This window comes from Pogoniulus pusillus, chromosome 9, assembly GCF_015220805.1.
Source record: "Pogoniulus pusillus isolate bPogPus1 chromosome 9, bPogPus1.pri, whole genome shotgun sequence".
NCBI lineage: Eukaryota > Metazoa > Chordata > Aves > Piciformes > Lybiidae > Pogoniulus > Pogoniulus pusillus.
The window spans coordinates 31,402,915-31,430,179 of record NC_087272.1 but is presented as its reverse complement, the minus strand read 5'-3'; the positions used below and the strand labels follow the sequence as shown (position 1 = coordinate 31,430,179).

Sequence of the window (27,265 nt, the reverse complement as noted above, 5' to 3'; positions counted from 1 at the left end):
TCCTGAAAGTTTGTGCTCCTCCACTTCAAAAAGCCTGAAAACTGTCTTCCAAAAAGCAGGAAACATACCTGAGAAAGTAAAACACCGAGTTGATTGAACATTGTAATGCTACTGAGATGCTGAACAACATTTTAATTTTTTAAATGTAAAATAGTCAAACTAGGGTAACTGTAAATATTCTCAAGTTCTGGAGTTAGACAACCAAAGTCCTTGTGCTTAAAGACAAATTATCAAATATTTCCAAGAATAAATTTCATTGTTAAATCATTTTTGTCAGTACATTGTTAAGAGAAAGATGATGTATTAGATTAAATATAAACCTTCAGCTAATATTCCTCAGGTTACTGTTGTAGTTTCTGCTCATCACCCTCCAGCCTGTTGCTTCCCACATTTAATTCTTGAGGCATTGTGCTAGTTTGAAGCAGGGTAGAATGTTTTGGTGAAAAGAACTAGATCATAGCCTGTGAAAAGAAAACAATGGTGATGTCTACTTCCCTCAGAGTCTTGCTGAAAAAGGTAAGCATTAGATAACACTCTTGCCATTTTTGCTGCACTCTCTGGCTGGGCACTGACTGAGCTGCATCTCCCTAACCTCACCTTCCACTCACCTTTGCTTCTTAACCTCTTGGCTGAACCTCCATTCTTCCTTAGGACTGGGGTAAGGTTGAGAGGGGCAGGGGGAAGGTGCAGGGGTGGTTGAGAGCCCCTCCTGGGGACTCAGGTTTCTGGGAGAGGAGTTGTGTTTCTGTATTACTTTTACCTTGTATATTTCTGTATATAACTGTATATACTGTAAATAGCTGCTTGTATATTGTGCTAGCTGCAAATAAATAGCTTCATTTATATTCCCAAAGCCAGATGAGTCTAGTTGGGTATTTCTAAAAGTGTGGGGGGGCAGGGTACACCCAAACCATCACAGGCATGTATCATGCTTTATCAATTTTTACTGAGAGAGAAAAACTAAAACTTGAGAAAAAAACTAAATGCATTTTACGGTAAATTGATATGGAAGAACATATTTATATCATTTCTGCTTATAGTGAGGGAAGATATTATAGAAACATAGAATGCTTTGGGTGTGAAGGGACCTTTAAGCCCATCCAGTTCCAATCCCCCTGCCATGGACAGGGACACCTCCTGCTAGAGCAGCTTGCTCAAGGACTCATCCAGCCTGGTTTTCAACACTTCCTCTTAGCCTCCACAGCTTCTCTAGGCAGCCCATTCCAGCACCTCACCACTCTCATGGGAAGAATTTCTTCCTCATTTCTCATCTCAGTCCAGAGAAGGGTGATGAAGCTGGTGAGGGGCCTGGAACACAGCTCTGTGAGGAGAGGCCAAGGGAGCTGGAGTAATTTAGCCTGAAGGAGACTCAGGGGTCACCTAATTGCTGTCTACAACTACCTGAAGGGAGGCTGTAGTCAGGTGGGGGTTGGTCTCTTCTCCCAGGCAACCAGCAGCAGAACAAGGGGACACAGTCTCAAGTTGTGCCAGGGAGGTCTAGGCTGAATATTAGGAAGAAGTTCTTCACAGAGAGAGTGATTGGCATTGGAATGGGCTGCCCAGGGAGGTGGTGGAGGCATCGTTCCTAGAGGTGTTCAAGCGAAGCCTGGCTGAGGCACCTAGTGCCATGGTCTAGTTGACTGGATAGGGCTGGGTGCTAGGTTGGACTGGATGATCTTGGAGGTCTCTTCCAACCTGGTTGATTCTATGATTCTATTTTTAAAACATAGGCTTTTAGTATATGAACATTTAAAAGAACACTACAAGAACTTATAATTTTAGTTATTTACAGTGTTGAGGATGATATCTATGTGCTGTGTTTATAATAATGATTAAATATGTCTTGGCAGCATCATTGACATTTAAGCCTTGCATAAGTATTTCAGCTTATGTAAAGTGTATGATAATGGACACTGCAAAGTAACTTTATTGATTTTCACTTTGTTATTCCAGCTTTACTGTCATGCAAATGGCATTACAGCCTGACCCACAATTTATGATGCTTTAGTCTATGTTTATATCATGGAACTTGTTATATTTCAAACAGAATATTATTTAAAATCCTTTACCCACAGGGATTACAATTTTATTTCCTTTAATTTTCCATTTAAATGAATTAAATAAAATTCTTAGTGCCCATGGGAACACACTTGTTAGCTGCAACACTGCATATTTTTATCATCTCTTAGGAGCTAGGTATTGTGAGGTATCTTCATTAATATTCAGCATCCAGTAGTTTCTTGGATCTGTCTCATGCAAAAAGCCTAAGGAGGGTCAAGCAGAGAGGTGAGCCAGAGCAAATTAATTTCTTGCTAAGAAAAGGAAAAAGAAATGCTGCTTCTGCATCCTGTCTTTAAAATCACAGTTACAAAATGCCTGGGTTTGTATTGAACAATTGGGCTCACCAGTCATTTTAGAAAGTACTGAAGAAGTACTGATGAAGTCTATTATGCCATAGTTAGGAGAATGAACTTTCTAAATGCTTGGCAGTTTTCTAGAGTGGTTTCCTAGACTTCATATGGAAAATGAGAATTTATCTGTGGAACACTTTTATGGAATGGAAAAAAATATATAAACTAGAACTAACATCAACAAAATTATATAGATGACTTATTGAAAATGTCAAAATATTAATGGTGGTCTGTTATGGGCTGGCCTTGACTGGTTGCTATATGTCGATCCTCTCTACCTCCTCAACAGGATGGGGAGAAAATAAGATGGATCAAGATAAAAACAAGGAGGCCACTTCACAGCTACTGTCACAGGCCAGAGACAGTTAGAATGAATCACAGAACACACTGTGCTGGAACAATCCTTTAAAGATCATTTTGTCCAGTCACTCTAGGGAACCTACAGTGCCAGGGTTTCCTAGATCATGCAGGGACTGCAACGATGCTGAGACACCAACATGATGCATAAGTCGAACCTTTATTGCAGCTAAAAGTCATGTTTATATCGATCTCTAATGCAATGTGTATAATTCTGATAGGTTGCACAACAAAGTATGGGCTGTCCACATGCTCTAGGAGCAAATCTGACTGGCTGGCCCCCCTTAGTCGTCTTGCACAGCTAACTTTGCAGCTTCTCTGCCAACTTCTTCAACGTTGTTTTCCTCGAAGCTGCACTCCTTATCTCACATCCTTCTCTGTGTCCTAATGTTACCCTCGAGCTCTCTTATTTCAAATCACTCAGTGCTGCCCAAACCCCAACACTACAGGAAGGCTGGAGAGGGAATTTTCAGAAGGAGAGTATACAGGATAAGGGAGAATGGCTTTGAGGTGAAGGAGAATAGGTTTAGGTTGGATCTTAGGAAGAAGCCATTCAGTACGAAGGCGAAGAAATTTCATGTTCATAGCTGCCACATTTTCATTTGGGATTTCTTGTTAGCTGCTGTGAGTTTATGTAACAGAAATGCATTGTACCAGTTAAAAATGGCTGATCAATGCTGAAGATGTCACCTATGCAAAAGGCTCTCTTACATTTTACAGTGAGATGAAGTGGTGAGCTGAAAGGACAAATTTATTTCTGCACAACAAGCTGTAACAAATTTCTTGCCAGTTTTGTGGTCTGTGAACTGTATTTTCTCTATTTCCCCAAAGCTGCTGATGTTTGCTGTACACATAAAAATAGACATTTACGTCTATATAAAAACTCCCATAAATCAGCAAGGTACTGAAGTTGTGGGCCCTACTAAATGGACATGATTAACAGATCAATTCCTTCTTTTTCTGTCATACAATATATCAGATGCTTGGGTGTATTTTTTTCTGAGAGCAAAATCTAAAACCTTGTGATATACTTCCACCTTCTAATTCTGAATAGCACTCTGAGCTGTTCCTAGAGGTTTTAGTTGAAGAAGCCTGAGTTCCTGCCCTCAGCCAATGGTGAAGGCTTTAGAGGCAGCTGTTTCAGAAGAAAGCATTTTAGTTTCGTATCACAGAATCACAGACTATCTTTGGCTGGAAGAGACCATCAAGATCATTTAGTTCAGCCTTTGACCCAGCACTGCAAGATCACCACTAAACATGTCCCTAAGCACCAGTTCTACAAGCTGTTTAAACACCTCCAGGGATGGTGACTCCACCACTGCTCTGGGCAGACTATTCCTATATTTGATAACCCTTTCAGTGAAGAAATTGTTCATCTGAGATTATCAAGTCCAACACTTCACTTCATCTTCCATATAATTATTTTTTTCTCATGTCAGTCTTCTGTTGTGAAGACTGACAAGTGGAAGAATTGCATCCTAAAATAGATCCTTCTTAGACCTTCATAACCTAGAATTTAGGTTATCGATTAGATAAGAGGTAAATTATCTTCGTGGACCTTCTTCTGTATTTTCTAGTTCTGGGAACAAGGTCTAGAGTCCATAAGGTCAGGAGCAGAGAGACAACCTAATGTTCTTTTAAGCCTTAGAAAATATACCTTACTGTTTCACTCCTTGAGAGTCCTTGGAATTTCATTTTGCAGGTAATATTAACAGCTCAAATATTTGTTCTGATGAAAATAAACCATTTTTGCAATAACTGACTATTCCATAGAAAACAAATTCATTTCAAGCATGAGATGAATGAAGCTAAGTTTGCAATTGCATTATCAGTTTACTGACTGCTGGACACAAACTGCAGGAATGGTAGTAAGGAGTTAATCACAATGTTAATTGCATTTAGATCCCTTGGGGTTATTTTGTACAGATCTCCCTGAGAAAAAACATAACAAGATCAAAACTGTCTTGTTTGGAGTTACTCCTATCTCAAACTAGTAGAAACCTCTGGAAGAGAGCAAGAATGAGACTGTTTTTTTTCTGACCTCTCTGTAAGTGGCTGCAGTGGTGCCCCAAAGGCTGGATTTCCATTGGTTATACTCCATTCCTGTCAGGGCTGTTTGAATTCGTAGTTGTGATGTTCCTGATACAGCTTCAGGGTTTTCATTACATTACTGTTTGTAGAGAAATCACAAAATAAAGAAATTTGGTAGGAAAGATTATCTTTCCCACATGTAAATACATCTAGAATTATTAATTAGTAGGCACTTAGATCAGAAAATGTGCTCTACGCTGCTTTACCTTTTGGGGTTTTGCATGCTCCTTCAGAGCTAATTGAGAATCCCTTCCTGAGCAGCAAACTATGTATATTACAGTTCTCTACAGATCTGTTGACCTGCAGCAACTACTCATGAACATCTAAAGACTTCTATTTGCTACAAAAAGCAGATGTTTTCAGCATAAACACAGAGAAGACATCTAATATAACTGAAGACAGAAGGAAGTTCTTCACAGAGAGAGTGGTTTGCCATTGGAATGGGCTGCCCAGGGAGGTGGTGGAGTCACCATCCCTGGAGGTGTTCAAGAAAAGACTGGGTAAGGCACTTAGTGCCATGGTCTAATTGACTGGCTAGGGCTGGGGATAGGTTGGACTGGATGATCTTGGAGGTCTCTTCCAACCTGGTTGATTCTATGATTCTATGTCATTGCTCCAGACAATTGCTTTGTTAAATTGTATTCATAAAACTCAGTTTCCCAAAACTATTGATGATCCATTCATTTGTTAAAACAACCTGCACAAACTCCACATTTTATCTTGAAATAGGCCATGAAGGCGTAAAAACGTTAGCAAATACAGCTTTTGAATGCATTTCAGGTAATTAATTCTTTATTCATTTCATTGGAAAATTATTGTCTTCAACTTCTGATACTTATTACAATTATAATAAAATATGTAACAATTTTACCAGTGAAAACTGGTTTATATGTTTGATGTTTTCCAAACCTATCCAGTTGATCAAAATTAAACTCTGTTAATTGCATCCAGAAGGATGTGGATGTATGGGAGTGTGCCCAGAGAAGGGCCACAGGGATGATCAGAGGGTTGGAGCAGCTCTCCTATGAGGACAGACTGAAAGAGTGGGGGATGCTCAGTCTGGAGAAGAGGAGGCTCCCAGGTGACCTTCTTGTGGCCTTCCAGCATCTGAAGTGGCCTACAAAAAAGCTGGGGAGGGACTTTTTTAGGCTATCAGGGAGTGACAGGGCACGGGGGAATGGAACAAAGCTGAAGATGGGTAGGTTCAGGTTGAACATGAAGAGGAAGTTGTTCAGCATGAGAGTGGTGAGAGCCTGGAATGGGTTTCCCAGGGAGGTGGTTGAGGCCCCATCCCTGGAGGTGTTTAAGGCCAAGCGGAATGGGGTTCTGGTCAGGCTGATCTAGGATAGGGTGTCCCTGCCCATGACAGGGGGTTAGAACTAGATCATAGAATCAACCAGAATCATAGAATCAACCGGGTTGTAAGAGACCTCCAAGATCATCCAGTCCAACCTATAATGATGATCCTTGTGGTCCCTTCCAAACCTGACTGATTCTATGATTCTATGTTTCTATTCTATGAACTAGGTAATACTGTACTTAGGATTATTGTGGTACTAAACCTTTACATGAAGATCACTTGCACATAACAATGGTTCAATAAGTTATTTTCATTCCCAAGTATCTTTACATAATTACTTCTTTCTACTGAAATCAAGAGATGCATTCCTTTAAAGTCATGCATGCATTTTATCACCTTTCTGAGTGAACTGAGAAAACAAAGTAGAAAAAGTCTATCAGTTGTAAAGTAAATTGTTATTTTAAGTGGTTGAGAAAGTTTTATGGTCTGAGTGATACAAACAGGCATAGTAAACTGGGTTTTTTTCCAAATACACTGATTTTTTTGGCTTGAATGAGATATTTCAATTATTTTTTTCTCTTAATAATTGCTTCTAAAATATATCATTGCAAGCACACTTTGGTCTATTGATTATTCATGACTCTTTCTTCTAGTAGGTGTTTGTTTTTTTTTCACCTGTCTTGAAAGGTGCAATTCCTTTCTCCATGAACAGGAAAGCGAAAATCAACATCAACTTTGAGATGAAAGGCAAATGCTTCCAAAACAAACTCACAAAAGCACTATTGCCATGACTACAAGTAACACATTATCTATGATCTCTACAAGCAAAAATAAACCAAGAAATTTTAACATCATCAAGAACAGTCTCTTATATCAGGCAATTACATAAAGAAATTCTATTTTCTGTGTATGCAGTGATAGGTTTGCACACGTTTACCAATAAGCAAAATTCCTTACTTGTTCTTATAGTTGGGTTGAACATCTGTAGTTTAGCTAAAAGGGGAATGTTGATTACACTGGAGTTCTTCCCATGTGCATTAAGGCTTCTACACCTGTGCTCTTGTTCAAGATGCCATTCAAAATACCGCCTTTGGCTCTGCGAAACCTCAGTTGGTTTTAGGTCTTGGTTATTTAAAAAAGCCTCCATCTCCTTTGATTCTACTGCAATCCTCTCACAAAATGTGTGTTCTCTAAGATTATAAAATAACAAAGACAATCAAAAGCTTTTTAGACCACATTCTGACATTCATAATGATTTAAATATTCATCAATGTTGAAATGCTGCTTTTAGACTTTGCTTGCTTTGAAAATGTGTTTGGTGCAAGTATAATTTTAAAGAGATATAATGCAACAAATTAATTTGTATACCGAGCTAATTGCTTGGATGTAAATATCCAATTCATCTTTTTTAGCTTGCAACTCTTAGCATTATTCATATTACTCACAACATTACTCAAATATTACTCATATTTCTGAAGTCTGCTTTCAAATCTGATGTATTCTCAGGGAGGAATATTATAGACTGAAGATGAGAAAAAAGATGGCAATTCTAAGTCTTACAACTGTAATATGAATTATAATAATTCATATTACTCCCAACATTACTCAAATATTACTCATATTTCTGAAGTCTGCTTTCAAATCTGATGTATTCTCAGGAAGGAATACATTGGATACATCTCAGGGACTGAAGATGAGGAAAGAAAGAGGACAAATAGTTACAAAGTATTGTAAACTAGACAACTTCCTCACTGTTAATCACTCAATAAATGTTATAACATGTCATTTTAATAAAGGCTGAATATAGTTAGAGTAGCTAACTGCCCCTTTCAAGTGTCTAATAATGTCATTTGCCATTATTGCATTTATAACTCATAATGCTTCATATACATTGTAGAATAATAAATATAAGTACATTATTAATCATGAATATTCTATGCAGAAATTCTTGGACTACATAAAAAGTTGCAATTTCAGTAAAATAATGTGGTTTATATATTGAGCACACTATAAAACAAGTAGATAGCTATACAAATTATCATTAAATACTTGCAAAAGTTTTTTGTTTCTTTGCAGTAAAATGATTTCATTACCATATTAAAATAAAATTAAAAATCTAAGCTGAGGAATGCATAACTCAGATATTAACCTAATATGTATAGTCTAATGAAATTAATTTTCTAAATAAAATATTAATATGGAGAGCATTCTGTATGTTGATTAAGAAAAGACTCATCCTCTGCTGTTATATGATTATATTAAATAGGAAAAAAATCTTGGTGTATTTAATGGCATTAGAGACTGTTTTGTAAGAGAGAAAAAAAAAAGCCCTAGAAATAATTGCTGTAGTGCATTACAAATATGCTCAGCCTTAAAGGTAATAACTTTCCTGTGGCAAAAATCTCTCCTCATTCCCATATGTTGTGCCATTTGACCACTGAGAAAAGCTTCTTATTTACTATAGCTGAAAGCATTTTTAAATGGACAGAAAATGAGTTGGTTGGAGCTCCTTGGAGGAAGAACACAACAATATCTTGAGCTTACAGTTGTTTGGAGTAAGGTGCCAATAAGCTCCTGTGAAAACTCAAAGTCACTAATCTGCCAAAAGCTAGAGTTGTTGGCAACATTCATTTTATACAGTTAGAAAATATTTTAAGGTAAACATTTAATTCACTATTTATTTCTTCCTAATAAAGAATTCTTTGATTTTACTGATTGGTCTTTTAAGCTGTTGACTGATGAGTTTTCAGATAAAAGATCTCTTTTGAAAAAGAATAATGATGGCACATCCCCTCAACCATAGATTGATAACCTTAGGACGGGCAGATGTTTGGGTGTTTCCAACTGGGACTCATGCTCTCAGCAAACACATATGATGTTCGTTTATGGCTTTTTGGTTTCTACACCCCCAACCATCTGTTAAAATGGCACCTTGCCTGTTAGCAAGCCAGTTGTATTGTTCCAAAGAGACAGGGAAATCAAATAAATATAGGGTGAGCTAGACTACTCCAGTAAGAATAAAAAAAAAAAAATGGCTCTTTCCACTGAGAAACTCTCAATTTAAACCCTTTTTGTGTCATATTCATTTTCAGCTCCCAAAAATGCTTTTAAAAAATAGTGATCTAATAAAGCAACTCTTTGTAGTCTTTGTTTTACTGAAAAATATGCTATTGCCTCTGCTTTTCTCTTTATGTGCTGTATTTTTGAACATAATTCATAAATTCATAGAATCAGGTTGGAAAAGACCTCCAAGATCATCCAGTCCAACCTAGCACCCAGCCCTATCCAGTCAACTAGACCATGGCACTAAGTGCCTCATCCAGGCTCTTCTTGAACTCCTCCAGGGATGGCAACTCCACCATCAGCCTGGGCAGCCCATGCCCCACCCCTGCCAAGAGGGTATAAAAGGACCACAAAAGGGCCTACATGTGGCACCTACCATTGGAGACCCTGTTGGAATGTACATCCACCACTGCAGGACTTGAACTGTGCCTGTGAAAATGTCTCTGAATCCAAGTGGAACACTGAAATGGGTTTCTTGGGCAGGTGGTTAGGGCCCCATCCCTGCAAGTATTCAAAGTGAGACATAGCAGGGCTCTGGGCAGCCTGATCTAGTTGAGAATGTCCCTGCTGACCATAGAGGGGATTGGACTAGACAACCTTTGGAGATCCCTGCCAACCCAGACCCTATGATTCTACAATGTCTTTCTTTTTGTCTGACTTAACTCTCTCTGTCTCTCTCACACTTTTTCCATGTCCTTTTTCTTCCTATTTTTCCATTACTGAGAGTTTTCACTGGTTCCAATAAAACCAACTCATCAGACATTTGGTGTCAATTTGCATTAATTTTTGCCAAGGGAATTTTTTTTAATCCTTGTATGACCTCCCCTGATGTCCAGGGTGGCTCAGGATACTGGGCTGTGACAATCTGGCTTGAATCCCTACTTGTCATGCAGAAGACAACTTCTACAAGACCAGTTTATTCAAGGGCTCATCAAACCTGGCCTTGAATACTTACAGGGAGGGGGCATCCACAACTTCCCTGGGCAAAATGTTTCAGTATCCTCCACCTTCACTGTAAGGAATTCTTCCTAACATCCAGACAAAATCTCTGCTCTGCCAGCAAAAAGCCATTCTTTTACATCCTATCACTACAAGTCATGCCAAAAGAAGCTCCCCAGATTTCTTGTAGGCAGTAACCTTGATAACCTTAAACTTGCTTTTCTATTACCGTTTCTGTCCAGTCAGTATCAACAGCTTCATGGCATTGTCCCAGTGGGACTGGACATTCCTCACTGCTCTGCTTGCCCCATCAGTGAGAAGGGGACAAACAGGCAAATGGGCCACCACTGTGAAGACCACCTGTCCCAAGGGCACAAACCCTCCAGCTCTGAATTCCTGATGTTATCATATGTGAATGTTTAATATTATCTGGTAGAAACCCCCATTCATAGCTACTTCAGACTATATAAAATCATGCTCATGGAATGACAGGTATTATGAATGTGACTTTGTAGGAGTATTGGACTAGAGGACCTCCAGAGGCCCTTTCCAACCTTTATCTTTCTGTGATTCTTTAGGATTCTGTGCAGCAGCAGCAAAAACAATACAGAAATAGCAAATATACTACTTTTGATTTTTTTTTTGGGTGTGTAATATTTGCATTTTACCTGAATGATTTCTTATTTGTGTGAGTTTGTAGATATTTGTGTCCAGTTCTGGGCCCCTGTGTCCAGTTCTGGGCCCCTCAATTCAAGAAGGATGTTGAGGTGCTGGAACATGTCCAGAGAAGGGCAACAAAGCTGGTGAGGGGCCTGGAGCACAAATCCTATGAGGAGAGGTTGAGGGAGCTGGGGGTGTGCAGCCTGGAGAAGAGGAGGCTTAGAGGTGATCTTATTACTGTCTACAACTACCTGAAGGGGCATTGTAGCCAGGTGGGGGGTGGCCTCTTCTCCCAGGTAACCAGCAATAGAACAAGGGGACACAGTCTCAAGTTGTGCCAGGGTAGGTATAGGCTGGATGTTAGGAAGAAGTTCTTGCCAGAGAGAGTGATTGGCATTGGAATGGGCTGCCCAGGGAGGTGGTGGAGGCACCGTCCCTGGGGGTCTTCAAGCAAAGCCTGGCTGAGGCACTTAGTGCCATGGTCTAGTTGATTGGATAGGGCTGGGTGCTAGGTTGGACTGGATGATCTTGGAGGTTTCTTCCAACCTGGTTGATTCTATGATTCTATGATTCTATGAGCTCTCATCTGCCAAAATAATGGGCAGCAGTCAGTATTTCTGAACTGACTAAAATCTAGGAAAAGGCAGATATAATTTATAGGATGTTGGTTATTTGCATGTTTAAATAGACACATATTCAGCCTTGAAAACCCATGAAGTTGAAGTGGAGCAGAGAGCAGAAAGTTTTTCCCCATGCAGGGATAAAAATTAATCTGTTCCATTTAAGATATTTCAAATAGACAAAAGAGAATCAATACTTTTTCTAAGCTGTATGACAAATGTGAGCGATTTCCTTTTCCTCAATGAGACAAAACAGCGTAGAGTTTTACATATAAATCACAAAGAGAAGCTTAAATTCATGCTAAAATAAAAGTCAGTCAATTGCTGGAAAATAAACACAAGGTCTTTCCTTCAAATCATTTTCAGATTACAGTCTGGTGGAAAATTTCTAAAGAAAGAACTCAGCTGACAACTGCAGTTGGAAGATGAAACTGAATTATTACTGCTGTTACACTTCTTCATTTTCGTGGTTGAAAGATGAAACTAAATTATGGCTGTCGTTACACTTCTTTGTTTTCATCTAGGAAGAGAAGAACCTGATTGCAAGAATTCTAATGGCTTCAAAATATAAATGAAAGCACAAAAATGTCAACAGGAAAAACAACCAAACAAAATCAAAACCAAACAAACAACAAACCAACAACAAAAACCAGAAACAAGTTCAGCAGTAGAGACATCCTTGCAAATATGTGTAGAATCATAGAATCTACCAGGTTGGAAGAGACCTCCAAGATCATCCAGTCCAACCTATCACACAGCCCTATCCAGTCAACTAGACCATGGCACTAAATGCCTCATCCAGGCTTTGCTTGAACACCTGAACACCTCCAGAGACTGTGACTCCACCACCTCCCTGGGCAAACACCAAAGAAAGAGTCAACATCTGCATGAAACATTTATAGGGACTCTTTAGGAAAACAAAGCAATTGTACCAAAGCTATATGACAGACCTCCACAGCTAAACAGTTCTACAGTGTCTGCATGTCACTGTTTGAAAAGACCATTCATTTCACTGTTCTTACCTTTCTTTTTTTTTTCAGGCAACCCATCTGATTGATTCATTTATCTGCTCTTGGCAGGTTTCCTTTTATGCTGATTTGATTCTGCAAAAAGTGGGTTCCTGAGAGCGATCAGAATTGTGTGTTCTTTCTGTCCTCGAGATCTGGATTATTGCTCTTAGATTTGTTTCCTTGTTTTATCACTCTCCCTATTGCTGGCCAGACCATTTATCCTACTGCTCTAGATGTGTCTGGTTTATGTCACTGAGAGAGTCAAAGTCCATTACTTTGTATTAAATTGAGATAATTGCCCTGTTGCCCTGTACTAAACTGTAATGAGTGCCCTGTCTCCTCCAATACTAGGCACCACTGCTTTAGACTGATAATCAAAGAGAAGGCACGTTGTGCCTGAGCTTTCCACACAATCTTCCTGCATCTCCCTGTTTCCCTGTTGATAGAACATGAGAGAGCAGCTATATAGCTGAATTCATCCTCTTTTTTTTCAAAATATAGTTGCTGGAGGTGCTGAGGAGAAAACTCTGCAGAGCAAAAGACTGGTAACAGCTGTGATGCTAAGGGATGTGGTTTTGCATCAGACTTGGTAGTTACGTAATGGTAGGAGTCAATAATCAGAGCATCAGAATCACAGAATGGTAGGGATTGGAATGGATCTCTCGAGATAATTGAGTCCAACTTCTCTGCCAAAGCAGGATCACCTAGGCCAGACCACACAGGAGCTAATCCAGACAAGTGTTGGAAGCTTCTGGAGAAGAGGAATCCACAGTGTCTCTTGGAAGCTTGCTCTGATGCTCCAGCACTCTTACTGTAAATAAGTTTTTCCTCATGTTGACATAGAATTTCCTGTGTTCTAGGACATCACAGAAAATTATGTCTGTCTTCTTAGAAACACCTCTGGGGATAGGGATTCAACTGACTCCCTCAGGAGACTGTTCCAGTCTTTGACAATCCATTCATTCAAGAAGTTTCTTCTAAGATCCGGCTTCAACCTATCTTAGGGCAATTTGAGGCCATTTCCTCCCATCTCTTGTCTCCAGGGAGAAAAGACCAACACTCACCTGGCTCCAACCTCCTTCCAGGGCTTTATAGAGACCCTGAAAGTCTCACCTTAATGTCCTTTTCTCCAGACTAAACAACCCCAGTTCCCTCAGATGCTCCTCACCAGACCTGTTCTCTAGACCCTTCACCATCCTCATTGCCCTTCTCTGAATGTGTCCCAGCACCTCAATGTCCTTTCTGTAGGGGGAGCCCCAAAACTGAACAGAGCATTCCACGTGTAGCTTCACTACTCCTGAGTCCAGGGGGACAACCACTTTTCTGGTCTTGCTGTTCACACTATTGCTAAATCAGGCCAGGGTGCTTTTGGCTTCTTGGCCAACAGGCACACACTGGCTCACCTCCACGCGGCTGTCAAGCAACACCTTCATGTCTACCTCTGCTTGGCAGTTTCCAGCCATTCTGCCCAAGTTTAGAGCTTTGCATAGGGTTATCTTGACTGAAGTTATTACATCATTTCTTTTATAGAAGGTTCACACTTCTTCCATGTTCAGTAATGAATACTTACAAACTCCACTATAAAATGCATAATGTTTGCAAGAATCAAGTTTAGCATGCATTTTAACATCAGTAATTAGAAAAACTAATGCAAATAATACTTGTGTCACTTCATCATCTATTTATTTCCTCAGGTTTTGTCAATTTTTCATTTTCAAAACATTAAGAGAGGCTTTGCTATATTTTTTCTCTGTTTTTTTTTCTTTTCCTCTTTGTTTTCTTTTTTTTGGTTGTTGTTATTGTCATTGTTTTAACACAATGAATAGGAAAGGTAATGAAATGACTGACTAATGCACTTGAACTTTTGATCTCTGTGCTCCAATTTATTTCAGTGGCCATCCTGACTGCAAAAGGTAAAGAAGATATAATCTACCATAAAATTTGCAGTCCATAGGCCTCTTAAAATTACAGAACAACTAATCAGTGAAAACCTTCTTGAGGCTTTATAGGTTCCACTCTTGAGAAATTCAGATTTTCACCTACTTGTTTAAAATAAAAATGTTTGTTTGGGGTTTTGTTTTGTTTTATTGTTTGGTTTTGGTTTGGTTTTGGGAAGTGGGGGATTAAACTGTATTTTGCAAGTTGTTTGCATCATAACAGTTCCTCAACAGTAATCTCATATTCTCTTATTACTTTCTAATTACTACTTAGAAAGCAGATTAAGGTCCATTGTGTTCCAAAGTAGCTTTAACTTGCTGTATTGCTTATCAATATAACCAGCTGTTCAGCAGTAGATTCAGTGATGACGGCATTTTTAATTGCTTTTTTCGTTTGGCTAAGTAAGTTCAGATGGTCACTAATTAGTTCTGTCATGCTGAGGTAGTTTTGTTATGAACAATGCAATCAGTGTTTCATTGAAAAGACAACTTTCCTGAGATCAACACTGCTTAATTATCCCTAGGAATCCATCCTCAGTTTCTTTATTTGTTATCGCTGTCATGAGAAAGGTGACATGAATTAAACTGAACTGCCACTTAAAGAAAGCTTCTACTAGTGCACATAATGATTTCTCATTTTCCTCTGCTCAAAAGCAATCAAGTAAAACAGTCATAAAGAGTTATTCTTTATTAAGGTCTATGCCTTGCTTTAGGGCAGGCCAAGTTTTTTTTCAAAATAATAAGGTATTGAAGCAGTTCATGATACACACACACACACTTGTTTCTCTTACATAAAACGTCATGACACAACTTACTTTGCCTTAATGTATGTTCATCTCATTCTAAGGAAGAAAACAGTATTCCTAAAATACCAGAAATAAGCAGTAACAGCACTTTTCTTCAAGATAGGTGAAAATATATCAACACATCCCCCAAACAAATGTTAGGAAAGAAAGCAGAATATTAGTTATTGAGTCAGTGTTTGATCTATTAAAAATCCATTGATTACTTTAAAATAAAATAATATTAGAATCATAGAATCAATCAAGTTGGAAGAGACATCCAAGATCACCCAGTCTAACCTAGCACCAAGCCCTAGCCAGTCATCTAGACCATGGCACTAAGTGCCTCATCCAGTCTTTTCTTGAACACCTGCAAGGATGGTGACTCCACCACCTCCCTGGGCAGCCCATTCCAATGGCAAATCACTCTCTCAATGGTTTGCTTTGGAAAGGACCTTAATGATCATCTGTTTACAATCTCCCTACCATGAACAGGGACACCTCCTACTGGATTAACTTGCTCAAGTCTGCATCCATTCAAAACTCTGAACACTGCCAAGCTTAAAGCCTCTACAAGTTGTCTGGGCAACTTCTTTCAATGCTTCTTCATCATCCTCATGGGGAAGAATTCCTTTCCCATTTCTAATCTTATGTGATTAACATCTAATTGGCACACACCCTCTCTTAAGCTATCCAGTTCTTTGAAGATGACTCACTTTCTTGAGCATGCACCTTGATTTTTAAAGTAAGCTAATACACTTCTACACTTTCTTATTTCTCTATTGATCTGCAAGCCCACACTACATTTTAATTTACCATGTAAGTCGCCTGGGGAAGTGTTGGATTCACTGTTTCTGGAGGTATTAAAAAAAACATGTAGATATGGCACTTTGGGATATAGTGGTCTCAGATTAATGATTAGACTCAATGATCTTAGCGGTGTCTTCCAACTGTAATGATTCTATGATATAGACTTTCTATATGTTTAATCACATTTACTTCATTCTCTGTGTTAACTGTATACCTTTTTTCTCCAATTCCATACCTTCATTTATTCAGCTGATCACTGAGAAATTATTTTTAGCCATGAGGTCTTTGGTGTCTGCTTGGGCCCCATCTCTCATGCCTGTAGTCCTGCACACTGCATCCTCTGCCCCATCTCTCAAAGTCTCTACTGTCATACCAGGTTTCATCATAGTAGTATCATTACTGTAAAGTACTTATCCCGTGCCATTACTGTGCAGTCAAAACCATCCTTCCTTACACATAACAGCTACTTGCTACTCTATAAAAATAGAATTTTACCATACTAAAGTAAGCAAAAGTAAAACAAATTGGCCATAACCACCTGGTCATTAGGAAAAATGCTGTTAGAGACTAACCAAGTGAAAGCAAACCTCCAGGCAGGTCAAGACAAGTTCAGACTGAGCAAATGTGACATTTCTCCATCCTCAGACCTTACAAATTCAGTACAGGGCCTGGGGCTTCTTGCTAGCTATGGCAGATCTGTATTAGTGGGCTACAGAGGTGTATTTATGGGATGTAAAGGCATGAGGTCAATGGCGGTGCACTATCATCAGATAAATTTGCATCATTGGAGGGAAAATAATGGAAGATTCACTGTGGCAGCAGGGAGAGAATTCTTAGCTGCTTATAGCAATAAAAATATCTGCAAGATAATGAAATCTTTGTTCCTGTCCTCAGAGTTATTCATGATTTTCTTTCTTCTAGGATGAGTGATTATAGCATCTTCTCAATAAGTAAGAGATAAGGGATGGAAATTCTTGTTTATATTCAGAAGTACTTTGATGTCTTTAGGACTTCTGATGGTAATACCTCAATGTCTCTAGAATTCGTAGAATCATAGAATTAGTTAGGGTTAGAAGGGACCACAAGTATCATCTAGCTCTAACCCCCTTGCCATGGGCAGGGACACCTCAAACTAGATCAGGCTGGCCAGAGCCTCATCCACCCTGGCCTTAAACACTCCCAGAGATGGGGCCTCAACCACCTCCCTGGGTAACCATTCCAGGCTCTCACCATTCCCATGCTGAAAAACTCTCTCCTCATGTCCAGTCTGAATCTCTCCACCTCCAGCTTTGCTCCATTCCCCCTAGTCCTGTCACTATCTGAGAGCCTAAAACATCCCTCTCCATCTTTTTTGTAGTCCCTCTTCAGATACTGGAAGGACACAAGAAAGTCACCTCAGAGCCTCCAATTCTCCAGACAGACAGCCCCAACTCTTTCAGACTGTCCTCTCAGGAGAGGTGTTCCAGGTCTCTGATCATCCTTGTAGCCCTTCTCAGGACAGCCTCCAGCATCCCTCTAGTAATAGGGGCTCCATAACTGGATGCAGTAATGGAATAACCAGAATCGTAATGCAGTAACTGGACTTCAGTAACACAGTAACTGGAATTCAACCTTTCAAATTAATCTTCAGTGGGGATCTTCAGTATCATAACTTTAAAATCTCCATGAACCCTACTTTGAACACCTTTATTTTGAGAACAGCCATGGTAACAAGACACCATGTTTTAGGTATCTTACAACATATAACCAACATTCCAGGATACCCAGAATCACATCAGGCAAAGCACAACAGGTAATCATTTGCACCTCTTAGAACACAGTAAGTTTTAAGAACTGCTGGGATTTCTGTTGTTGTTTTAATGAAAAGGAGTTGTATTACATAACCTCCACTGACTTCTGATAGTGATTTGGTCACATGATGGAAATGACAAAGTGGTCACATTATCAGTTTATATCCTACTGTGGTCTAAGTTAGTGATTACTAATGAAAAGATACATTAGTAAAAAAAAACTACCCTCTTTATATCTGGATGTCAACACTTAAGTGATTCGTAAAATTGATTTTTTTTCTTATTTTGAATATTTTAAAATAATGTAAAATAATTCTAAATGCCAAAAGCTCTTTACATGCTTTGATAATGCTCCAGACTTTTCCTGACCTGTAGCTGGATGTGTAGTAGAGTAGAGTGGTGAAACAGGAGCTTCACTGGTGAAGGGAGCTGGGGTTGTTTAGCCTGGAAAAGAGGAGGCTCAGGGCAGACCTCATTGCTGTCTACATCTACCTGAAGGGAGGCTGTAGCCAGGTGAGGGTTGGTCTCTTCTCCCAGGAAACCAGCAACAGAACAAGGGCACACAGTCTCAAGTTGTGCCGGGGGGAAGCACAGGCTGGATGTTAGGAGGAAGTTCTTCCCAGAGAGAGTGATTGGCATTGGAATGGGCTGCCCAGGGAGGTGGTGGAGTCACCGTCCCTGGAGGTGTTCAAGAAAAGCCTGGATGAGGCACTTAGTACCATGGTCTAGTTGACTGGATAGGGCTGGGGGATAGGTTGGACTGGATGATCTTGGAGGTCTCTTCCAACCTGGTTGATTCTATGATTCTAAGGAAACTTAGAATCATAGAACTTGTACATACTACTACAAGTAGAAACAAAAATATTTCTCTTTTTCTCTCTCTTTCTCTTTTCTTCTTTTAAATAAAGCTAAACATACCCTAAATGATCATTTTCACTTAGAGAAAGAAAATACTAGTGATTTGAAAAAATGATAACATTTATTTTCAAAAGTTCTTGAAAAAACCCTAAACCTTTCAAATAGAATCTGCTTGGTGAAGTAATTTGGAGAAATAATTCTCTTGACAAAACCCAATTAAATAAAATGTCTCTGGATAAAATGTTTGAGACTGATTCTTTAGACCATCCCCTGATAGCTCCACCTCTAAGGAAGTACACCCACATACTGCGTCATCTAAAGGAGGTCAAACATCTTTCAGTACTAAATTGCACCCAGCTACTCCCTCATTCCCTTCATCTTGTGACTGGCTACTCTTCCATAGTGCAATGGATAATTTCCTAGTGTAGGCAAAGCAATGTTCTGAGTCCAGGTTGAAAACTGACGCTTTGTGTTCAATTTACCTGTAGTAAATTGCTTCATCTTTTCTGTGAAGTGCTCTTACACAGCGACACTATTAATCGTATCACAGACTAAGTGCAGTTCTGTTGTCGAAGCCATCAGTAATGCCACGGTGTTCAAATCAAGCTTTTTACTCAGCAGGAGAATATATGAACACCAAAAGTTTGGGTTTTGATTTTTTTGTTTCTTTTTTTTGTTTGTTTGTTTTGTTTTTTTAATGTGGAGCTGAAAGCTGACACAAACCCATTTTGCCTGGCAAAAGAGTCTCATAGAATAGTTTTGTTGGAAGGGATTTTACAAAACATCTCTTCTCCCAGACAATCAGCAACAGACCAAGGGGACACAGTCTCAAGTTGTGCCAGGGGAAGTCTAGGATGGATGTTAGGAGGAAATTCTTCCCAGAGAGAGTGATTGGCGTTGGAATGGACTCCCCAGGGAGGTGGTGGAGTCACCGTCTCTGGAGGTGTTCAAGAAAAGCCTGGCTGAGGCACTTAGTACCATGATCTAGTTGACTGGCTAGGGCTGGGTGCTAGCTTGGCCTGGATGATGTTGGAGGTCTCTTCCAACCTGGTCGATTCTATGATTTATCTATGATCAATCTAGTTCCATGCCCCACCCCTACCACCATGGGCAGAGCCACCTTCCCCTAGACCAAACTGCTCAAGGCCCCATACAGAATCATTAAGGTTGGAAAAGACCCCTAAGATCATCAAGCCCAGCCTTCTATTCAGCCCTCCATGACCATTAGACCATGTCTTGAAGTGCCACATCTGCTCATTTTAACACTTCCAGGCATGGTAACTCCACCACTTCCCTGAGCAGCTTTAGTTAGATTTCTCATTACTTAGTTTTCCAGTCAAGTGTTCTACAGAAGGAAATAAGAGATCTTCTTTCCCACATCATTTTATTAACAACTATATTTATAACAGAACAGAGTGTACCTTGGCTAAATAAATAAATGTTATCAAAAAAAGGACAATATTGTTTGTTTAGGGTTTAATTTTTTGTTACAGTTCAACTTACTGGAGGACCTTGATGTACATTTAATTTGTTTTTAATGCTTTTTTTTTTTTTTAAATAATAGGCTAAGGAATTATAGAATCATAGAATGGTTTGGGATGGAAGGGACATAGTTCCAGCCCTCTTTTCCATGAGTGTTAGAAGAACCATATTTATCATTGTCACCTGTGTATGAATGTATGTCTGGCTGGTCTAATGTCACAACAAGAAGAATATACTAAATTAAGAACAGGCCATAAGATATTCCTCTTGGGATACAAAACAGTCTCCTCGATCACTGGTTATGTATGGGCTGTGGTGATCTGCTTTATCTGAGCCTCAGTTTCAGTGAAAATCTTATAGCAGACTACTGGATCTCCAAGATATTTATTACTAGAATAAAAGATTTTCTCCATAAATGAATATGTTAAAGACACAGAAAAATCCACCTCTCCATGCACATAAGTGTGCACATAATTAATACCTATGTGCATATAATTAGTACCTATGTGAGTTTGTCTTTGGCTTAATGAGGTTGCAGATTGAAACAGAGGAGCTTCTGCAATTTCCCAACACAAGAGGACTACAGACAAAGCTGTCAATACCTATTTCATTACATAAAACTTCTTTGCCTTCTGTGCATGCTTGGGAATGGGTGAAATTTAGAGGTGTTGACATTTAGACTGTCAGTGCTCTATGCTGCACATATTCAGGTGTTGAGACTACTCAAGCAGTTAAAACTGTCTGATTGTTGGGAGGGCAAGTTAAAAAAATAGAGGTAACTATAACATCATGAGAAAAAGAAGTTCTTCAGCCATGGCACTTCATTACTTCCAAACCACTCTCTATTCTATCTTTGATTTTCCATTCCTTGAAGATATCATATCATAGAATCAACCAGGTTGGAAGAGACCTCCAAGATCATCCAGGCCAACATAGCATCCAGCCCTAGCCAGTCAACTAGACTATGGCATTAAGTGCCTCATCCAGGCTTTTCTTGAAGACCCCCAGGGACGGTGACTCCACCACCTCCCTGGGCTGCCCATTCCAAAGCCAATCACTCTCTCTGGGAAGAGCTTCTTCCTAACATCCAGCCTATACTTCCCCCAACACAACTTGAGACTGTGTCCCCTTGTTCTGTTGCTGGCTGCCTGGGAGAAGAGGCCAACCCCTACCTGGCTACAACCTCCCTTCAGGTAGTTGCAGACAGCAATGAGGTCCCCCCAGAGCCTCCTCTTCTGCAGGCTGCACACCCCCAGCCTCTCCTCATAGGGTTTGTGTTCCAGGCCTCTCATCAGCTTGGTTGCCCTTCTCTGGACACATTCCAGCACCTCAACATCTCTCCTGAGTGGAGTGGCCCAGAACTGGACACAGTACTCAAGATGTGGCCTGACCAGTGCTGAGTATGGCACTTAGATCTCTGTAGCAAAGCTGGGAAATAGTCTTTCTGTGATGAAGGAGGGAGTGAGAGGGAAAGATTAGATATAGAGAGATATGGTATAGGATTTGTTCTGGATCTCAAGAGCCCTCTCTTCTCTAGGTTGAGCAACCTGAACTCTCTCAGTCTGTCTTTGTAGGAGAGGTGCTCCAGCCCTGTGGTCATCTTCAGGAGAAGCAATTAATTCTTGCTGCTGTTTGTATATCACTGTCTGAATTACATATAAATAGCTTCTGGAATGTATTTAAGCTCAGGTAAATATTTTATTTCATTTGAGACTATTAGCATAACTGTTTTTCCAACACTGCTGCTATCAATTCTGCTTTTTAAGACCATCTTGAGGAGGTAAGAGTTTTCTGAATTAACAGTGATAGACAGTTTGCAATACTACAATTTGATCTGTCTGTTCTCTGTAGTAAAACATCAAGTGACTACAGAGATTATGAAAAAGTGAACTAAATGTGATGCAATGAGAACAGAGTAAAAAAATCACCAGTAGTTCAGAGTACTTTTTTCCATTTCTGTTGTATATCTATCATGTAAGATTCTACCAGATTTGTTTACCAGGAATTTCTCCCATGAAATAAGACTCAGATGCAGTGAACTGATATTGTATAAACATGAGGTAATGCTTATTAGGATCCTGATGCTAAGTCATAAATCAAAAATGGATGGTAGGATACTTTGATCTCTCAGCATTGTTTATCATATTGTTTTGATAAGAAAATGAAAAAGAGTAACTTAGTTGAATTGGGCTAAAAATCATTCCAACTCCATCAGTGTGAACAGGAAAGTGGTTTGATGGATATGCTAGAAAGTGTTTATTGCTGTGTTTGTAATGCTCTATTCATTTTTTTCATAGGTATAGTTAATTACCTGTCCAAGTAAATTACTTTCTCCAAAGACATAAATCTAGGTGCTCTAACAGTTTCTCTAGTGAGACGATGTGTGTCTCTCTAATAGAGATGCATTTGGTATAGAATTAAGATAGGAAATGCAAAACTATCATGGAATCATAGAATGATTTGTGTTAGAAGGGACTTTAAAAGATCATCTAATTCCAAACGCCCAGCCATAGGCATGGACACCTCCTACTGGATCAACTTGCTTAAGGACCCTTCCAACCTAGTTTTCAACACTTGCAAGCTTGGAGCTTCCACTGCTTCTCTGGCCAACCTGTTCCAGTGCCTCACAGGGAAGAATTGCTTCCTCATGTCTGATCTAAATCTAACTTCTTCCAGTTTGAAGCTGTTACTCCTTTTCCTATTACTCCATGCCATTGTCAAAAATCTCTCTCCAGATCTCTTGTAGCCCCCTGCAAATACTTCAAGGTGCCCCAGTGTACCTCAAATTCCTTCTTCTTCCCCCCCTACAGTCCCCCCCCACCACTTTGAATGTTTATTCTCTGTTCATTCACATAGTATAGTTGGCAGCAAATATCCTGGCTTCACAGCCAAAGTAAAGATGTGGCTGATATGGATGAGAATGATAACAAATGGTCACACACCATGAAAACCTCACCATCTTTGCTTTCAACAATATCCTCAGGTACCATAAGTCAACAAAACCATTAATATTTATGGTGAAAGCATGCATATATATATATATAATATATATAATTTAAATACCAGTTGTCTAGATTACTTGTCAGAGTATTTTCAAGGTAGAGAACAAGGTAGTCAGCACATCTGCTTCAAAAGGCAGATCTCTCAAGAACAATCTTTTTTTTTTCCCAATGACACAAACAATTTATATATTTAAGATGTGACATTTTAGGTTGTTAAAAAGACAAGCTCAGCCTAAGCTAGTTGCAGTCATTGCCATGATTTTCAGTGCTCTGACAATAAAAAGACAAAATATCTAGTCTTAATTTCAGCCTTCATTTCCAAAAGCCTAATCTCCATACTTTGTATTCTAAACCATTCAAAGTGCTAAGTCCATTGAAAACTTTTAAATGAAAGATAATGCCAGTGGCTTAAGACATCCCTGAACTAAGAACCACTGGAGAGTGAAACAGTTTTTCTGAGGAAATGTCACAGTGTGCTTATTCTCTTTTGATACTTTTGCATAAGCTTTCCTTGATTATTTGGGGGGGAAAAAATAATCTAAACTGTGTGGAGCTACAGATTGATGCATGCACTCATTCTGTTAAAAGTATATTTTAAACTGAAGGTCAGGTGAAGGAGGGGGGAAGAAATCCACTCTACAAACGAGAAATATTTCACTTGTGAAGGTTTGAATGACATAGAATCAACCAGGTTGGAAGAGAACTCCAAGATAATCCAGGCCAACCTAGTACCCAGCCCTAGCCAGTCAACTAGACCATGGCACCAAGTGCCTCAGCCAGGCTTTGCTTGAACACCTCCAGGGATGGCAACTCCACCATCAGCCTGGGCAGCCCTTTCCAATGCCAATCACTCTCTCTGGGAAGAACTTCCTCCTAACATCCAGCCTAGACTTCCCCTGGCACAACTTGAGACTGTGTCCCCTTGTTCTGTTGCTGGTTGCCTGACAGAAGAGACCAACCCCCACCTGGCTACAACCTCCCTTCAGGTAGTTGCAGACAGTAATGAGGTCGCCCCTGAGCCTCCTCTTCTCCAGGCTAAACACCCTGTGATGGTTTGGGCATTAACCCGCCCCCCCACACTTTTGAATTTGCCCCAGCTAACTCAGAAGGGACTCCAGGAATATAAATGAAGCTATTTATTTTACAGCAGCAAATATACAAGCAGATATTTACAGTATATACAGTTATATACAGAAATATACAAAGGATAAACAATACAGATACACAACTCCCCTCCCAGAAACCTGAGTCCCCAGGAGGGGCTCTCAACCACCCCAACACCTCCCCTTGCCCTCTCAACCTTACCCCAGTTCTCAGAAAGAAGAGAGGTGCAGCCAAGAGGTTAGGGAGCAAGGTAAGTGGCAGCAAGGTTAATGAGATGCAGCTTCGTCAAAGCCCAGAAGCAAAGTGAGAGACAAAATGGAGAATGCCATCAAATGTTTTCTTCTTCTTCCCAGAGTTCTCAGGGTGACTGTGAGAGAAGGAGACACAATTGTTTTCATTTCACTGCCCATTATCTACTTTTTACCAAAACATTCTAGCTTGCTTCAAACTAGCACACACCTCCAGCTCCCTCAGTCTCTCCTAAGGTTTGTGCTCCAGGCCCCTCATCAGCTTTGTTGCCCTTCTCTGGACAGGTTCCAGCACCTCAACATCTCTTCTGAATTGAGTGGCCCAGAACTAGACACAGCACTCAAGGTGTGGCCTGACCAGTGTTGAGTACAGGGGAAAAATAACCTCCCTTGTCCTACTGGCCACACTGTTCCTGATGCAGGCCAGGATGCCATTGGCTCTCTTGGCCACCTGGGCACAGTGCTGGCTCATCAAATGATATGATGTCACTTTTGTACTAGCTGATTACAGGCAGTGGCTATGTTTGTTCTGTCCCTCAAAGCAGACGAGAGTCAGTGGCCCGAAACTGTGCCAGGGGAGGTTTAGATTGGATATTAGGAAAAAATTCTTTCCTAAAAGAGTGGTCAGGCATGGGAACAGGTGGTCCATGATGGTGCTGGAGTCACCAGCTCAGGAGGTGTTCAACAAACATGTAGACATGGCTAATGGCCATGGTGGTCTTAGGCTGATGATAGGACTTGATGATTTTAGAGGTTTTTTTCCAGTCAAAATAATTCTGTGGTTCTGGCTGGTAGAACCTATACCCTGAACAGCCACAAGCACCACAGCCATCCAACTATGTGGGCTTATATTTTCAGATACCTGACAATAGTGAGCTATCATAACATGTTGATATGATGAAATCAAACTGTTAGACATTAAATTAATTTTCAAAATGGAATTAATATTTTAAAATTGAATGCACAGGAGGATGATAGTTTGGACTGGATGAGCTTGGATGTCTTTTCCAACCTGGTTGATTCTATGAGGAAGATTTGTCATTAATAAAATAGCAGCTAGATGCTGAGCTATGGCTTACAAAGAGTGTAAACCTTTTATCACTCTGAAGTGATAACTGTTTGCCAGAGAGAAGTCTGGACTAGTTCTGAATTTGCTTCCTCAGATAGCACCATAAGCCATGCAGTCTTAGAAATGTGTTATTTAGCTCAAGCTGAGAGAGTCATTGGACACTGGAATGGGCTGTCCGGGGAGGTGGTGGAGTCGCCGTCCCTGGGGCTGTTCAAGGCAAGGTTGGACGTGGCACTTGGTGCCATAGTCTAGCCTTGAGCTCTGTGGTAAAGGGTTGGACTTGATGATCTGTGAGGTCTCTTCCAACCCTGATGATACTATGATACTATGATATGATACTTTACTTTCAACAGTTGATTGCACAGGCACATAGAGTTAATAGATCTGTGTGCAGAATCTGTCAGCAATCTACAGGAGTTAGGGGTATTTCCAGGTAACTTTGAATCTCTTTCTTACTCCTATATATCTCTATTCCATTTAGTTATTTATTTCATTAAATAAAATGTATTTTCAAAGCTGGGTGCTAGGTTGGACTGGATGATCTTGGAGGTCTCTTCCAACCTGCTTGATTCTATGATTCTCTTCAACAAAGTCAGTTTCATTAAGGAAGAAAAAAAATATTTGGCTTTTCAGCAACTCACATTTCCACATTATTATGTTGGAGTGTGGGTTTTTTGGGGTCATTTTGAGTTTGGGATTTTTTTTTTGCAGCATTTGAGGATACACTGTGCAAGAGTTATGAATGATATGATTCTATGAAAGAATATTCATGATTGTTTTTCTCTATCCCCAAGTAAAAAAAAAAGCAGCAAGCAAAGGGCATTTAATATTAATAATAACATACTTGGTAATAAAACATTTCCATAGTATCAACACAGGGAAAACACTTCCATTATCATACTCCATATATGATATATTCCATAGATCATATATTAAGTATAGCTAATATAATAATATTAATAATAGCTATACTTTACAGAACTCACCAAAAAAAACCAAACCCTAGCTTATAAAAAAGCAGCACCTTCAATCCCCACACAAGTACTGTTCTCTGCCTCCTGCAATTGTGAACCTTCTCTGGCCAAGACAAAATATTTCATGTATTACTAACTGCTCTCTGAAAGAAACTACTGCTACTAACTACTCCCTGAAATAAAGTTGCAGTGAGGTGAGAGTTGGGCTCTTCTCCCTAGCATGAGATGATACAATGAGAGGGAAAAAAGGCCTGAAGTTATTCCAGGAGAGGTTTAGGTTGGATAGGAAGAATAATTTCTCTGCTGCAAAAGTGGTCAGGCATTGGAAGAGGCTGCCTAGGGAGGTCTTGGAGCCGCTGTTCCTGAAAGTGTTCAGGCTATGCATGACTATGGCACTTTGGAATGTAGTTTAGTGGCCATAGTGATGTTAATTAAAGGCTGGACTTTGTGATCTTTTAGGGCTTTTCCAACTGAAACTCTTCTACCACAACACAATACTGACCTCTCAAGAGCTTCCAGTTCAGCCAAGTACTCCAGCTCGACCTAGCTGTGCAGAGAAAAGCAGCTAAACAGAAAGGAGCTCAGCCAAAACAATTAGTTACAACCACCACCCAACTGTGACATTAGAATGATCACTAAGTGTGTGCCCTAGCTAGCCGGGGGGCCACACAGGCCCCCCGGCCTTTAGATCCCCTCCACCATTCACCAGTGCACACCATGGGTACTCACCGGCAAGGATGCGAGGAGGATCCCTCTGC

At 39.9% G+C, this 27,265-nt stretch overlaps 1 long non-coding RNA gene across 1 annotated transcript; it reads right to left on the bottom strand.

Annotated features, from left to right (window-relative positions):
* LOC135178489 (uncharacterized) lies at positions 1–27,265 on the bottom strand. The gene is made up of 3 exons (XR_010303569.1): positions 27,237–27,265; positions 7,117–7,349; positions 1–68 (listed from the first exon to the last, which is right to left on the bottom strand). It is a non-coding gene; the product is annotated as an uncharacterized LOC135178489 (long non-coding RNA).